Source organism: Corvus kubaryi, unplaced genomic scaffold, assembly GCF_017639235.1.
Source record: "Corvus kubaryi isolate FWS band 111438036 unplaced genomic scaffold, C.kubaryi_AGA036_p1.0 138, whole genome shotgun sequence".
Taxonomy (NCBI): domain Eukaryota; kingdom Metazoa; phylum Chordata; class Aves; order Passeriformes; family Corvidae; genus Corvus; species Corvus kubaryi.
Window position 1 is genome coordinate 5,633,217 of NW_024580672.1, and position 17,433 is coordinate 5,650,649.

General features: G+C 41.9%; 1 protein-coding gene across 3 annotated transcripts in view; it reads right to left on the reverse strand.

The window, feature by feature from the left end:
• The window catches only part of MARCHF8 (membrane associated ring-CH-type finger 8), a 90,678-nt gene that overhangs the window by 72,608 nt on the left and 637 nt on the right, over nt 1–17,433 (reverse strand). The gene's annotated exons all lie outside the window — the stretch shown is intronic.

The following is a 17,433-nucleotide window of genomic DNA, read 5'->3' on the forward strand; positions in this document are numbered from 1 at the left end:
AACCACTTGAAATCCCACCTTCATCATCCACCCTGTCAAGATCTGTTTCCCAAATAACAGCAAGAACATGAGATGAACCAAATGATCTGTAGCTTGCTGGATTGTTAGTGTCAAGTACCATTGGAAGAATGCAGATGAAGTCCTCCCTCACCTGCCACCTACTGCAGCTCTCTGCCCATTACACATTCCAAAACAAAGGCTAAACTACTCCTTTCCAAAGATTCATACCTGGACTGGGGCAAGTAAGCACAAATCATGACTTCCTGTCTGTGGTTTGGTACCTATCAGAGTCTACAAACATGCAGTCTGAACAGCAGATTTTATTAGGTCATTTATACTTCAGAAAGTCCATCATATTCCCTTGCTACACAGTGTGTAATGGAAAACTTCAGAAGCTCTGGAGCTGAAGTGGCACTGGCTGCAGATGAACACGGGCCTTACCAAAAGAAATGCATCCCAAGGATGCATGTAGGTGTGTGCACATGCTTTGTATTACTCAGAAGGGGAAAAAATACAGCAGTCAAATAGGTCAGATGCTTTCCTAGTGAAAGTACAATAGGTATTCTGATTAAAAGAATATGTCTTTATGTGCATTAAAAATATGCCCTGGAACCCATACCAGAAGGAAGATGATAGTCACTAACCAAAGGGAATTGGAAAGAATTTCACCTGTGGGTTGTTCTGGTCTGCCCCAAGGTTCTCTCCAACTGCCCTTAGCCTGAGTAGTGATGGTGAGCAACGTCACCTATGTCAGTGCTCTGACAATCAGTTGCAGGGTGGGCAGGTTAAAAAAAAGGCAACACATCACTGATGTCCAGATAATCCAGACACTGAAGTAACATCCACTGCTGTGACAATCCTGCCATGGAACAGATCAGTCTGTAGACTGCAGGGGACCTTGCAGATGCAGGCTGAAAATTATATTCTGGGACTTCGTGGATCGTTGCCATGCAATCTGGTCTTCTGAAACTTCCCCTCTATGTGGCACAAAACCTGACCAACCCAAAGAAGAATGGAAACTCCCTGAAGAAATCTGACTGCTGCTAGATGGTGTAGCATCTTCATCAGATGGCTTACTTCCTCATAATAGGACTTGAAATAATCTATTAATGCAGATTTGGAATCTGTTTTTCTACTGGAGGTCTTGATGTGAAATCTCAAATCCCCATTTTAAAAAGTCCTTTCATTTTGTGTTTTTATTGTTGTTCTGAAGGTAACAGAAGCCCTCATCCACTGACTTAGCCAATTCCTGTGTGCATCTTAACTTTTCCTAGCTACTTCGACATTTGAGATAGATATAGCTTATGCCTACTTTCTGTCCACTACATTTTCCACATTTGCAAGTATTTCCAATTCTATTAGCTTGTGTTGGCTCCAGTTTGAAGTTTTTATTTATTTGATTTTGAGCTTGTTAGGACTCTTCCCTTACTAATATATCTTATGTAATCCTCTTCTAGAGAGGACAGATGTGCATTTTCAAAAAGAGGATCCTGCATCTGTGTTTCATTTCAGTTTACTGTAGCTTAATCAGTACTTTGTTAACAGCATTATTTAAGAGATGTTATCAAGCCTCATGCACTTCACATGCATTTGTTAACTCAACAAAAAAATCTAATCAAGAGAGCTTACGGGAGAGGAACTAACACTTCCTTTCCTGCAGTACCTTTCACATTTCACTTCTAATGTTGTACTAACCCTGAAAATAACCCTTGTATTGAGACCAGGCAGACATAATTCGGGATTATTGCTATTTACAGCTATGAGTCTGCCCATATATCTCACACTGTTTACTAGCTTAGCTGTAACTTCTCCCTTTATTATCTCAGTTCCTCCTTTCCTCCACCTGCTAGTGTCCCAAAACTAATCAGCTTCAAGATTTAAAGTTTTAGTATATTTTAAAATCATGTTATTGAGTAGCTAAAATCAAAAGAAAAGCTTAGAAAGGGGACAGGAGATTCTTCTGCAAGTTCCCCATCTTCCCTTTGGAAGCTTCTCAATATGCAGGAATACACAGAGAAACAGAAGTATCTGCCAGCTCTGGCTAACTCCTCTCAAAATAAGAATACAATTATTTTTACAATTATAATACAACTAGACAAGCAGGCAGTTAAACTACAGTCTCAGTAAATAACAGTCCCAGAGCTCTTAGCAACCCTTTCCCATGATTTCAATGGAAGCTGAGCAGGATCTGGACCTCTGAAAAACAGGTTCCTTAAAAACTGTTCCCTTCAAATCAACTCAGCTGACAAATGCAATTATGAACTAGCTTGGTAGACTTCAGGAAAACAAATGTCACTTCCCTCTGTTACAATAACACAACATAGAGTCATTACAGTCCCCTGAGAAACAAAGAAATTACTTTTGTCTGCTTCTGCTACTAATAGCAATTTGCCTGCATCAGAAGCATCACTGATCATTCCTGATGTGCTGTGGAAAGAACAAAGCACCAGGTACTCCACACACACCTGTGGCAGTAAGCTCCTGCTACAGATCCAAAATTTCTTTGGCATCAGTGGTCTGCTGGTTCATACACATTTTTAAGTAACCCCCATTGCGTATTCGTTGATGAAATAGACCACAATAATATCAGCAATAATCCCTGGGACAGTCTCTAACTGCAACAAGCAAAAAGAAAAAGAGGTAAAGCAGGAGTTTCATTCTCTACATTGGGAAGTCCTAATGGTGGAGGCCAGGGAGAGGTAACAGCCAGGGCTCCTGTTTTCTCAGCCAGCAATTTCCTCTACCTGCTCCATTGAATTCCCAAATCCATTTGCATAAGGGGGTGCCATTCACTCTTTAGCCTCAATAATCACCATTTCTCCTCACCCCTTCACATTAAAGACATCTTCCTCTCCTGATGTGCTTCTGAACAGAGCAAGTCTAGCACATAAATCACACTCACAGCAAGCTGTGAGTCTCTACAGCTTTGCTCCAAGCAGGACATAACATCACAGCCTGTTTGGGGCTTGCCTTATCACTTTTAGCAATGATCCTATCAACTCCCAGAATGAGTAGAAACTGGCTTCCTGAGAAATTAATGCCCCTCTCCAGAAGAGGCATTCTTCCCTCCAATCTGGCACTGAAGCCACCCTGCAGATCAAAAATTAGGATGTCATAATCACAAAACTCGAAATTTTTCTTGAAGATACAGATAAAGACTTGCTTCTTTATAATACTCATTGTCAGAGAAGAACATGCCACAGTACCAAGCCTATTTCTACAGTTTTTGAGGAAAGCTGTCTTTCCTCCTTCACTGCATGTCCAAAAGTAAGGCACAGCAGTAGCCTACATGGATTCCATCACAGTGTGAACACAGGTTTGGGACTGGTCTACCACGACTGCTGCAGTTGGTTGACTGCAACTGCAGATCATCCTGCAATCAGCACAGGAGGATCCACAGTACAGCTACCGGATACAAAACCCGCTCCCCTCACCCCTACTCATGCGCAAAAGCCAAAATACACAAGACTATGACATACCTCAGAAAGACAGCAAGTGATGCCAAGGACAAGGCAACACCCCAGACCTCCAGAATAACTGCAAATCCATTGGGAAAAATGCCCACATGATCATTACGATTTGGCAAAGCGCTCCATGTGACAATTGACATTTTTTAAGAGAAAATGTAATGAAGATTATAATCCAGTGGAAGAAGAGACATAGTAATACATGTATAGACCAGAGAGAGAAATTTGCACCAACATGTATTGCAGGTAAATTTCTAGTCTAGTACACAAGTCCACATGATACAATGTAACACCTATGGATAATGTATGATCCTTTCTCATTCTCTATTATAAACCTTTTGGGGTTCACAAAACTCTAAATCAGTTCTGAAATCCAAGGAAAAATTGCTCTGTAGTTTTAATAAAGATTATTAGAAAATGCATACACTTACACTGAAGACAACAAAAGCCTGCGTTTCATAAACAGTGTAAATATTTACAATGCAAGACAGTGATGAAACAGAACAATCTCATCGTTGTTCAGTGAGGACATTGCTCACATTCTATATTGTACAGAGACAACAACGATGCAGTTTTAAGAAAATTCTGTGCTACATCACTTATTTTCCATTACATCACAGATGAACAGTTGTAAAAGCCATTTATGAACAACAGGCACCTAATCAACATTCTTCACTATTGTTTAAGTGCTACCAGGCAAAACACTTCTCTTAAGGCAGAGTAAAAAGAATATACTATTGATTAAATGATTCTGTGTTTTGAAGAAATATGAAATCATTCCTTCTTTGGGTGGGTAGGGAATTTCCAAAGCCATGCTCATAAAAATGTATTTCTTTTGAACGATTTACGAGTTAAATGTCAGGTAACTCTTTATTTATAGGTTTGAGTTACAACATGTTTTTGCTATGGAAGCCTCAATAAAATCTAGATTTCTGGATCACTATGACAAACCTTTAAATTCTGAAGAAACATCTATAAACCACATTCTTTAGGACTTGCTCAAAGCAACTGAAGAGCCTAAAACCAGGGTCTTCAGAAGTTCAAATGGAGAGTAAAAAGAGCAATGTGCCAAGAATCCTGTATCTGATTCTTCTGCTTACTTGCATGACACCGATGAGTTTGTTTACAACTGTAATTTCCCACATTTTAAAGTAACCTGATTTCTGATCAACTCTCCACCAGAAGTCATTTGTTATCCCCCAAATTTAAAAATTCTAAATCCATTTTAAACACAGGGAAATATAATGAGTCATTAAAGTATAACAGACTTCAGTGAGAACTTTTTATTGGGAATTATACTCAGGCATAGTATATCTCCTTAATGGCTTTATGTTTCCATCTTTTTCCATGCTGATACCTTCTCTGTCCATCTGTCACATCCAAGAATCCCCCACGCAAAAGGCAACGTGGGAAGGACCAGTACTGTGACCTGCATGAGAACGTGTGCTCCAGGCAGAACAACATGCTGGGGGAGTGGAGCCCACAGCTGCACTGACATCGCTGCTCATCTTCATTTCAAGTATCACCAATACACAGGTGTGCTCACTGGCTGTGGTTCAAGAAGGCAAATTATTTGAGTTCTTCAGCTTAGCCACTTCTGTGCAATGGAATGTCTACATCCCACCTCCCTGCTGTTTCAGCCACACAGATGGCTTTTTGGAGTGGTATTGTTCCTTACCATGGTAATGTACAGTACCTGGCACAACCAAGAGCACAGACTGAAGTGCTACAGTAAGACAAGCAATAACAGCACTACACATCTGAGTCACTCTTTCAGTTTCACACCTGCATTGTCACAAAAAATTGCCAGATCTATTTGAGAAAATTGCTAGGCAGACAAACACGGCGTTTCTAATCAACTTCAACATGAAAACTATGCTATGAAGAGTTTAAGAACCTCTGTGTCATAGCATTATCATTAAAAAGTAAAGCTGTATAAAGCCCACAGACAGAGTCCAGGTCTGTGAACAGAACTAAATCCCTTCCAGTGCCAGAACATGACAGCCTCTTCCAGCTGCAACCTTATCATGGGATTTGTTGGGTGGTTAAAAAGGCTCCATGCGCCTAACATTTTTCAAGTGTCCCTGGTGTAGTTTAAAGGCCAGGCAACTGATTTCAGAGGGCTGACAAACAGTTTCATCCCAGCTCCCTGTGCCAGTGCTGACACCAACACACAGAATGGCAGCAGCAGAGCACCAGCACAGTTTCCCTTCATGAGGGTATTATTTCACACGAGCGTGCTGGCACGTGTGTGTTGGTTCTGACCATCCTTCCCTCACAACAGTGCTCTGTGCCACCCGAAAAGAAGGGACTGGCATTACTGAAACCCACAGACAACGCATTCCTTACCACAGTCTATAAAGGGCCATTCATCCCCACTGTACCTAAAATAGCCATTTGGATGCAATCATGAGATGAATACATGACTGTGGATTCCTTTAAATCACTGCCTTCTTACACAGACAAGAAACCAGTGTCCAGCAGTTGCATCCTCGCCCGTTGTCCTTGTTCTCAATTCAGCAATCAAGTGTTGACTCTTTCTGTCCCATCCAGCATTAGTCCCTTCATTTCTAGAAGTACTTAGAAATTTAGAGATTTTACGAGAAATTTAGAGAAACAGCACAGAACTCCACCAATCCATTCCTATGCACTTGCAAGACCTGTACAGAATCCTGTCAATGCAAATCCATCACAGCTTTCTATCACCAGAACTATAGCAGTATTTCTAAAATCCAGCTATCATCCACTAGGTGCTCATTGCCAGCCAAACACAGCCAACTGCAGAAAGGTACTGAGACAGAGTGAAGTACAGAAAAATGGTGCTTACTAATGAGAAACACTTAGAACTGCATGGGTCTGTTTCTTGCTGCTGGAGAAGAGGCTGACTTGCAGTGCCCTTCTGACCCACTCTTAAATGATTACCAGTTTTTACTCCAGCATGTGCTTCAAAGCAATCTCCAAGTGTCTAGTAAGGGTGAGGGGAGGCTCAAGCAATCAGACAGCAAAATTCTGTGGGACAAAAAGTGGTTTTGAAGGAACCTGGTGATAGCTGGAGCAATACAATGAAATGGATTCTGGGATGCTGTTGCATATCTACAGGGCAAGTAAAAGAAGCTGCTATATGAAGTTCTCCAAACAGGGAAATAAAATTCAGGAGCACAGCCACATGACTGATGCCAACTGACGTTACATTTTTCAACCCAATTACAATTAGAAGTAGCTTTTCTGTCTTTTCCCCAAGCAGATGATCTTTGCTTTAAATTAGTTTAAACAGGAGCCAGTGAGATGAGCCAAGCGTGCTTAACAAGGCTGATGCAACTCTGGTGCACATGAGCACTACTGTAAACCCTGAAACATTTGTGAAGACAAAACGTGGAAGAAACAGTAGTTATTATCAGGTATCTGTTGAAATTGAAAGGTAGAAGAAAAACTTTATTTATTTATCATGCTACAATATCATCAGTCCTCATGGAAAATCTACTGCTGGAGAAAGAGGCAAGCATTGAACCTGTTGATTTTTACACCAACAGCATACTTAGCTGCAGAGAGGAAAACCCACATAACTCTACCCTACTCTCCTCCATGTCTTTCAGGACCCATACCAGCTGACTTTGGGGTTTCCTTCTCTAAGTCGTTACAATTACAATAATATTCAGGGACATTTGCTCTCCCAAAGAGCAGATGAAAAACAACTACAGACAAATAATTTGAACATCTGCTGAATTAGGCTAATGGAGAGATAATGATGTATTTCTTTATTAATCATTTTAAATGGAAAATGCAAGTTTGTTTTTTTTCAACTGAAAAAAAGAAAACTACCTCCTATTCCAAATGCAACAGATGTTAAAAAGTCAAGACAAATCTCCTCCGTTTTCTGTTCACTTAAAACAGTTGGCTTGTTCCATTCCAGATAGTCCCATCTTTAGCACAGGCTCCCACACATGGGCTGTACAGCACATCAAGATGGTCACAAGGTATATAAAGACGAAAGATGTCTTCTGCTATTTCTGAAGTGACAGGAACCCACAAGTGACCAAAACACTGCTGCTTTCCTCTTACAGGACCCAATCATTCCCTTCAGCCTCTGGGTGCTACAGAAGCAGCACTGTGCCTAGGAACAGGCATGGTCCCCTCTGCGTCACTAGTGACCTTGCGCCTGGCACGGTCCTTCTCCATTGGCTGTGCTCTCTCCAAATGAGGCATAAAGCCTTGAGCTCGGAGGAAGTTACACTCCTTGTTTTTCATGGACACATGCTGTTCAGTGAATGGCATTACCTGGCAACATTACCATTATCTTACAAAGAAATAATCTGGTGCAAGCTCACATCACCTATATTTCCTGCAGAGTTAACAAAAGTTTCACATCTCAGCAAGGCCAGCTGATCTCTCACTGCCTCATTACAGAAGACAGAAGTCATCAAACTTAAGAAATGAAAATACAGGAGGCTAAAAAGTATTCAGATCTCAACCTTAGGAGATGTGAAATACCTCCTGAAAAGGCGCTCTCTTCCTTGCTGTGCTGCTCCTGCAGCAAAGCCAAACAGCTGTCTCAAAATGCTCAATCTAACAGGTTCAAGCAGGAAACAACAGTGTAACAAACATATAGATGTTCCTTTCAGTGCTTATGGATTGGGTTTTTTGGGGTGGGTGTGGTTTTTTTTAAAGGAAAAAAAAAAAATCTCCACAAAGCAGATGCCCACCAAGGAGGGCATCTTCTCTCCCTTAAAAAAAAGACACTGCTGGCAAAACTGCATGCTACAGCATTTAGCTGGGGGCAAAGGCTCAGCATAAATGCAGTGCAAAGTTACTACCACCGCTGTTAGAACACCTGGTCTTCTCCCAACATTACCTTCCCAAACACTGATTCTGTCCAGACTGGCAAACCACTTCAGTCTCCAATCTTGTCCTATATGCAGGTTACGAATTAGAAGACTTCTCTAATTAAGAGATCACCAGTGGAATTAGAAGGTAGCTTATTTTTAGCAATTGTCTGATTGAGCTGGAGCTGCACTAAATTAGTTACTGCTTTTTCTAAGACTACATTTTATATACCAATTTCCAATACAACATTAGTATCTCTTCAAAAGCCATCATCTATCAGCAAAGAGGAAGCAGCTATCATACACCCAAGAAGGTACTTAACATCTTCAAGTTTCTCACTCAAAGCCTAGAAATAATGGTGAGGGGAGATGAAGAAATCTGGACAGGCACAGCCGTCTTCACACATCAGCGGCGAAGGTGTTTACAAGCGTGAGTAACCCATCCCGCTACAAGCTGTCATGCTGGAGTGGCATCTCTTATAGAAGGGGTCACAGAAGGCCCAGAGACAGCGTAACACGCTGTTTTACTGCTCACCAGGTGAAAGCATGACTTAGCCTGCTAGTGATTTTCTTCTTTTTTTGGCACATTACAATAAAGGAAGAAAAAAAAGGCCCAGGGAAGAAAGGCTTGGCTCAGAAACCTGCCAACTCTCCTTGACTCAGAGGGGTTGCTGGAGACAGGGAATAAGCAGCATCTCAGAAAACCAGGCCTGTGCTGCAGTATGTCCATACTGGCCTTGGTGGGATGCACTGTGTACAGTCAAGTTGCTTTCCACTCCCACCCCCTGCTTACAAGAATTACTTTCAGACTTGAAACACAACAGTTTCATCATCTTATTAAATTCCCAATTCCTGGCTCAGATGTCTCTCATATGCATTAGTTAGATGACATCAACCACAAAGGCCTGCCCATGAGCCACACAGGATATAGCTCAAAGGCAATCACTCAGCAATTGGATCATCAGCTCTCTGAGTTTCTCTTCCCTTATTCATAGGAGCAGCAAGCAAACTGTGTGACAAGGGACAGGTGTATGCTTTGTAGTGTCACGTGGAAAGGGAGATAACAGCAGAGCATCGAGAAGCAATTGGAAAACATACCTTCGTCGAGCAGAGCATCCACCCTGAAGCAGAACCATCCCTGCAGCCTTCCCCCACAACCCCCGCAGGAGGTATAGACAGTAAAGACAGGCTAAGCCAAACCCATGCAGGTCTTACAGAGCAGGGAACCTTTATACAGCAGCTAATGAGGACTTGAAAAGGCAGCTGACAAACAGCCAACCAGCATGATGCCTGCAGGGCATCACAGCCCTACCAAGTCTCTGCAAAGCACCTGTAGTTCTGCGCAGTGAGAACATGCCAACTAAAAAACTTCCCAGTATGCAATCAAAGATGGATGAGACAGACTGAACACATGTCCAGCTGACAAGCGGAGCTCAAGTAGACAGAGAAAGCAAACAACCGTAACAAATATCTAACAAGACACAATGAAAGATCACAGCCAAGAATAAAATCCATGATATAGCTAATTCCCTTTCTATATAAGGAACTGATCCTGAGTTCTTTGCTCTCAGGCTGCTGGACCACATGATGCTATACTTGCCAGGGTATCACTAACAAGGGAAAGTGAGTGAGAAATCTTATCTTGAATCACATGTGTTCAACAGCAACTGAGCTGGGATCCTTGCCTTGTGGTTGGAGAAGCTGATACCAACACCACTAGTAAATAAAAGCCTAGGTCTGGGGCAGATACAAGTGCTTCAGGGTCCTCAGAACACCAAATACTGACCATGGGAGATCCCAGGAAGAAAAACACCACCAAAAGACTGCAAAGCATATGCCAGACTTATCCTACTGCATTTGGTATGTAGATATATATAGGAGATGCTTCCACACTTCACTTGCAGCACTTTACAAGGCACAGGGCTCTGACAGGGCCATCTCCTGCTGCTTTGAAGCTGCAGTTCTAATGTATCACTTGCACACTGCCTCACTAGAAACAAAGCCACACACTTCATTTAAGAAAGTAATCAGATGGATTAGGAAATGTCAGAGAATTATAAATTTGAACTTCTTGCTGTTTGGAAAACACAACAGCATTGCGGGTTCTCCATGATTTGCCTGGAAAACATCACAGTGCAGTTTTCCTACACTTCCAGGATGGCACATAAAAAGAAACTCATCTCTAGAAGGTCTGAGGAACTGCAGAGCTCCGCAGGTGTACCAGAGCAGGACTCTTTTTCACACCCTGCCAAAGCATGTAGCAGCTCACACAGAACAATATGGAGACCTTTCAAGCCTTGCAATTTTGTAATGATTGGTGAGTATTTCTGCAACATCAGAAAGACTCAACTTGAGCAGTCTCAGTCAGAGTTATCCTCCCCTGTCAGGTCTGACCCTAAGATGAAGGGTACAAAATAGCCGAACATCACTGTCACAGTAATCACAGAAACAACATACATGCCTCACACAAAGGAACTTCTAAGAGGCAATATACAGTTTTCATGCCCCAAAACAACAAGATATTTCAAGGCTTCAGTAGTAAAACACTGCATAAGAACACCAATGTGTTTAGAAGGCTAAATTTGATCTTGTTCTTATTGGCTTCTGCTTTATTATGCCAAGCGCAAAGTTAAAACTCCCTTCCATATTTTAATCAAACCTGCTACTGTTTTTCACTAATTCCCAAGATCAAGCCAGCCTGACAAGAATCATGTAATTTTACAATGGTATCTCTCCTCCCTCCAACCCCTTATGTTATCAAACATTAATTTTGTAAAGAGTCTGCTGCATCATGCCAGCTCTATTTAGTAACAATACTTGAAATTTTTCCTAAGCCTTCAGAAGGCCTTGCAGTGGAAGAAGGCCATTCCACAGCAGAAGGATGAGAACAGTCTGATACCCTCCCTGAGTTTGGTATCCTGTGGCTGTAGGTTTCATAAGGGCCATGCACCCATGCCACCGATCTCATGTTTAAAAAGTGCCATCTAGGTGGGTTTCGGCACAGGGTGAGGCTGCCGCTCTCAGCTGTGACACTGCAATTTATATTCCATTCTTTCTGCAAAATCTGAAGTTCCAGCAATTATGTGACATTTAGCCAAGAGGTTCAGAAGTTACTGGCAGGCGGATTGCATAAGCCCACTTCTCCTTAGAGAACAGGCTGAAAAAAATTAAAAAAAAAAAAAAAAATCCAAGAACCTTACAAATACCATGATATAAATGACAACTGAGTTGCAGGAAACTAAGGTGTGCATAGGTGAAGTAACTTAAACTGGAAAACAGAGGCCAGAAGCAGGAAAAAAGACTCAGATTTCCTGTCTCTCACAAAAAACCCTTTAGCTGCAAGTGAACTTCCTCTTCTTTTTAAAGCTAAGCAGATTTTTTTCTTCTCATTGAAACAAGACAGCATTTAGTTCAGTATGCATTTATCATGTTTGTTGTAAAAAAATCCTTTCTTCTAGATATCACTTGCCATGTCAAAGAGTCGCAAATCTTCAGTCCACCTGCTTTTCTGGATTATATGCATGCACATATACATGTACACATATAGACACATTTTATAGAAGCAGTAACATTGTAAATCAATGGTCACAGACTCCACTAGAGAAAAAACAATGACAACAACTGTCCTTCCTAGTCCTGGCACTTCCAGTTCAGATTTGGCAAGCAAACTCAAGATGATTAACTTAAAAGCTCTAACAATAATCACAGTTAAAAGGACAACATTTTGGATGCAGAACTACAAGGGGAACTCATGTCATTTACTAGAAAGGAACAAAAAACCAAAGCCTACTGTCAACTTCAGAAAGGGCCAGATTGCTCCCATGTGTATTTTCTTCTCTGTCATCACCTATGGTAAACTATCACCTCATGCTCTTCACATTCCTCTGGTATGCCAGACTTCACCAGGCTTATGTATAATGAACCGAAAAAGCCACTGCCAACTTTCACTTTCTATCTATTGTAGCAGAGTTCATCATGCTGTTAAATGCAAACCCCTTTAGAGTGGTTTGCTGAAGGAGGCCATGGGAAACATGCAAGAAGGAGACAAAACTGCACTCAGATAGGGCAAGCAGAGTCATTTGCAAGAATTTGTTGCTCTAATGTGGCCCATGTTATGAAACCATGGCAGAGCCCTGTATTGCATCACTTCCTGTTCTCTAATCCATCAATAGTCTCATATATATGCACATAGAAAAAAAATACATACACAGAAATATGACATATTTTTCCATTAGCCTTCCTCTCCTGACTGATGCATTTGTAGTTACAAGAGATTAGAACAAGGATTGGCATAGTAGTGAACCACCCTCAATAGCACACTGCGCTTTTACAACTAGAAATAGAGGGATCAGAGAGATTAATCCTCTATCCTGGATGAGACAAGGAGCCAGTGACAGTGAAAGCAAATATAAATAGGCAGAGAAGGCTTTGTCTTGCTACAGCTCCCATTGGTTTTGAAGGAGTCTCTTCAACAAAGAAATGCTTTAGGAGACCTTTAAGAATGACATTAAACAAAGACATCCCTTTTGTAAATCCTCCAGTAATTTGGAGATGAGGGGCTCCCACTAATAATCCCGTGACATCACCTTCCCTCTCCCAGGAAAGTAAAGGCCAGGTCCACTGCCAAGAGAAGTGCTTACAGTGGAAGATCTGACTGAATACTTCCTCAGTATTTAACTGGTGCTATAGGACAGGTTGTACAGAGAGAATTTGTTGCTTCCTTTTCAGTTAATGGTACTCAAATGGTCCTCTACAGGCAAAATTCACCCAAATGCCATGCCCAGAAGCCAGTTTCTAGTTTCAGTCCTAAGAGTCATGGCAATATGTGGACTCCCACACGTGCAGGGTACCCATGGAAATTCTTGTGTAACATGAAAGCAGAACTTCAACCCCAACTCTAGCAACAAGAACAGAAGCACAACTCCCTCAAGCTGCACAATGGCACAGAGTTATCACCAGTAAGTAAGTCTGAGTGACAAATTATTCTGGTCATTAGAATCAGCAGATCAGACCCAGGGGAAGCCTAGCTATTTATTCAGAAGCATTGAGGCTTTTTCCCTACAGATACTCTTCCTTGCAGGCTCAGTACACACACTAAAGAGAAACCAAAAAGCTTTTTAAAAATAAAGTACATTTGCAAGGAAGGGCGGCACAAAGGATTTGTATACTTTTTTAAAAATTAGCAACTTTGTGCGTAAACTTGAACCCTAATCTTTTTTTTTTTCTTCTTTGGTTTGTCACCCTAGAGCTTGTCACCTCCTTTCTTTCCTTCCCCTATTATCCAGCTGACCCTTTGATTCAAAGAGAACAGTTTCTCATTCTGTGGGGAGGACATGACAGAAGTCAAGCTACCTGCTCAAGGAAGAACAGCTGACAACATCTTTATTCTTTGTAATGAACCTCTTATCCTGGATGGTGCATAAACACATGATCTTTCTGAAGCCATGACCAAACTGGGAGACAAACTCAGCCTTAGTGGAGTTAGCAGTGACCTGCTAAGTTACGTTCTTAAGTCCAATACCTGTTTTCCCAAGGAGAAACTCTGGTACAGTTGTTCATCTGCAGCCTCACCTGCAGAATGGACTGGTGACATGTATTCTGTCCTGATGCTTTTTGAAGGACACACAGAAGCTTTAAGGGACAGATATCAAGGCATACCTAACTGATACACAGGATTTACCTACCCCCAAAATATACAATATTTATATTCTCTATGAATTTTGGCTACATATTTTGCAAGGTTTACAACTGAGATCCTTAAATGAGTCTCCAGGGATAAAGTGCTCATCTACTAGCTTTATTTCATCTAACTATGGAAAATCTCAGCCCCAGTTTCTAGAACCTTTTACTAATTTCCATCCATTACACATAGGTAATATAAGTGTATTTCATCAAAAATTTCCAACACTGTTTTCAGTCAAGTCAAATCAACCATGACATTCTGCCAGGTTAAATTCAAGATTTGCTACTAAGCCCCCTCTACTTGCCTGCAGGTACCAAATGTGAGCTCCAGAGTGGCACTCATTTTAAAAGACAGAGAAGTTTAACAGTCATTTACAAACACTTTTGGTCTAGATCAGCCCAAACATGATAACCAGCTGGGCATATAATAAAGGCCAGCCTCCCTTGTTGGTCCCTAAGGAAAAGAAATTGCAAGCACTAGCAACTGCTGATGGTTGAGATCTCTTCTATTTGTGAACTGTCTGGCTGTCTGGTGATGAGTTAAACTTAGGAGTAACAAAGCTCTTAAAGCATACCTTTAATTGCAAAAAGACCAGGCTTCCAAGGGCTCTTGTCCATTTACCTACCCCAGAATCAATAAACACTACGTAATCCACTATTTGGTTTTTTAATGCTTCACATGAATGTGGATACCTTGATAAAATCCCACAAAAACATTGTGGGAAGCAGTGAAAAATAATCTGGTTTAGAAATTATGAGTTCTTTTGGGAACTTTTCAGTAAAATCCAAACAGAACTAGTAAAACTGACCCTTATCTCAGTGAAGAGCATTTCAACAACCTGGAGCTGTGAAAATTCACAGTGAACAAGCCCACCCAGCAAGTTTAATGCCAGCTCTGCTATGCTACAACAAGCTGCCACCAGATCTTTGCAGTCAATCCACAAGTCAGCAAAACAGAAGTCTCAGTAAACCCTGTGTGAGTTCCATCTCGCTATGGAAATTAATACAGTGAATTAGATGTGTGATTTACATCGTTCTCTCAGTTCCTGCAGCAGCTAGCACTATATATGCTCCCGAGAAAGAACAGGCGTGAGCAGTAAATGGATAACTTGTCCCCCAGGAAGATTTCCCCTCTAATACCTTATGCCCTAAAAGCCAAGTTTTTCCCAGACTTGAAGTTTTTCATTCCTTATAGCCTTCTACAGCTTTGCTATTCACTATTTGTCTGCCACACACAGACACAGTCCAAGCACAAGGTTGCTCAGGGCTCCTGAAAGTTCCTTCTTTCAGTGCCTGTTAATTTTTTATGGTGCACCCACAGGCTCTTACCGAATGCTAGTTAAACACTTCTACAGCATCAAGAGTTCCTTATATTTTTGGGGGAGGATGGAAGGACAGAACAAAAGCAAAACAAAATAAAAAGCAATTAGGAAAAAAAAGGAGACACCTCATTCTTGTTTTCATTTTTTCCTGGCAGATAGCCATGCACACTCTATTATTCACATTTTCTGAAGCTAGCTATCAGTCAGGCCCACTAAGGCTGACTGAGGTATATGACAGAAAAGACCCATAGCAGGAGACTGCTTTTTCTTACACAGCAAGATCGATTCAGGGCTTGTAACAACCACCTACAACTCCTTCCTTGAGCAGCATTATTACTGGAAGCTGTCACATTCCTGCAGTGCCCTGCCTTCCCCACTAATATCAGTGTTTGGAAGAGCAGTGAGGAAATCAGTCTGTCAGACACTTTGGTACATTCCTAAAGTACTGTGACAGCCTCAGCAGCTGGGAAGATTAAGTCCTTTCACCCTTGAATATGGGAGAGTTGCTCATCCAAAATGTTAGATCTAAAATAACAGACGTTTAAATTTTTAAAAATCATCTCATCCTGAAAATATAGAAAGTTCATTCAGCATGCTGAATTGATCTATCCTCCTAACACTTAAGACTGTTCAAAAGCAGCCAGGGAACAAGTGTATTTTCTAGCACTAGACATCACCTGAACACCTCCAACAATTCTAGCCCCATATTCATACACTGAGGCATGAAAAGCAAGCAACTTTTTTTCCAGTGTGACACCCCAAACCAAAAAATCACTTATTTTCAACTACTTTACCTCTACAAGCAGAACTGCTGGCTTAGGGCTAGCTGAAAGCCAAGTTTAAAAAAAAAAAAAATATCAAAAGAACAACAAAAAACTCCAACACCATAACAACAAATATTCAGTGAATTGGTAATTTAAGTTTACATTAGACCTAAGTCACACAAAGTTCCCAGCAAAAGGACAGTCATGCAGACTTCAGCAGTCCTACCATTTTCAGCAACTGCAGCAGAACCAAGTCCTAGGGAATGTCTTTCTCCAAGCAGCTACAAGCAGCTCTGATGAGAGTCTGGCACCAAATGGTTTGGGCTACAGTTTTGAAGCTGCCAACACTCCCAGCAGGTATTATTCTGGATGCTGGAGCATACCCTTCAGACAAGAACATTCATGTTTCCAGCAATCCTGGTCCTCAGGCAGGCTTAGCGGAACTCTGCACCAGTAGATATTGATCAATGTTGACACATTTCAAAGAAAACATCTTAGGTCTAATAAATAAAGTGTTTTTCAAAGAAAACTTTTCTCTGAAAATGTTTGACTAGGGCTACTGCTAGATCAATCTCAGCCTCATCTGACACTACTCCAAACCAATTTTAGAAGCAGAAATCCGTAAAGATTGCTGCTGCTTCAGCTGAAGCGTTACTGTCAGACCAGCTATCTCCTCGTCCACCCCCATCTTCCTTCCACCTCCACTCAAGCTCTGGCTAAATTGTCCCTTCTATGTTTATGCTGCTGGGTTAATTCACAAATTTGCTATGCTTGGAAGTAGACCAGTCCTTTGCCAACCGCAGAACTGAGCTGCGTGCCCTCTTGCACTGCAGTTTGAGACCAACTGCTCTGGCATTGGCATATTGTAATTCTCACTTTGCTTGCACTTTCAGCATACTAAAACGAGGAGAAGTTGAAGTGTTACAGTTTGGAACAACTCGAGCATTTCTCTGCCTGCCAACTAGCTCCAGGAGGCATGAAGGAATTCTGACTATTTCTCAGGCTGCCGTGAAACTTCATGATTCCTTACGAACACGTTGTGACCAGCACATCTTGTGCACTGCTTTCTCTCTGGGGTATCTCTGTTCCACGCTGCTCACTGAAGGCGAATTCGCATCCTCCTCCTAATGGGACACCTGGTGCAAACACAGTCCCTTTCCCACAGCTGATCCGCTCTCGGTTTTCCCGGAGCAACGCTAATGCTCCCAGCGCCAGCAGCAGCAGCTGAGGCTGAGCAGACAAAGACGGCGGAGGTGGGAAAGCCTCTTACCAGGAATTAGGTGCGGCTTCCCCAGCTGCGACAGAGGAGCAGCCCTGAACGCCCCGCGCGGAGCGCCCGCCCCAGCGGCCGGCGGCGCCCCGCTGCCCCCGCGCTGCA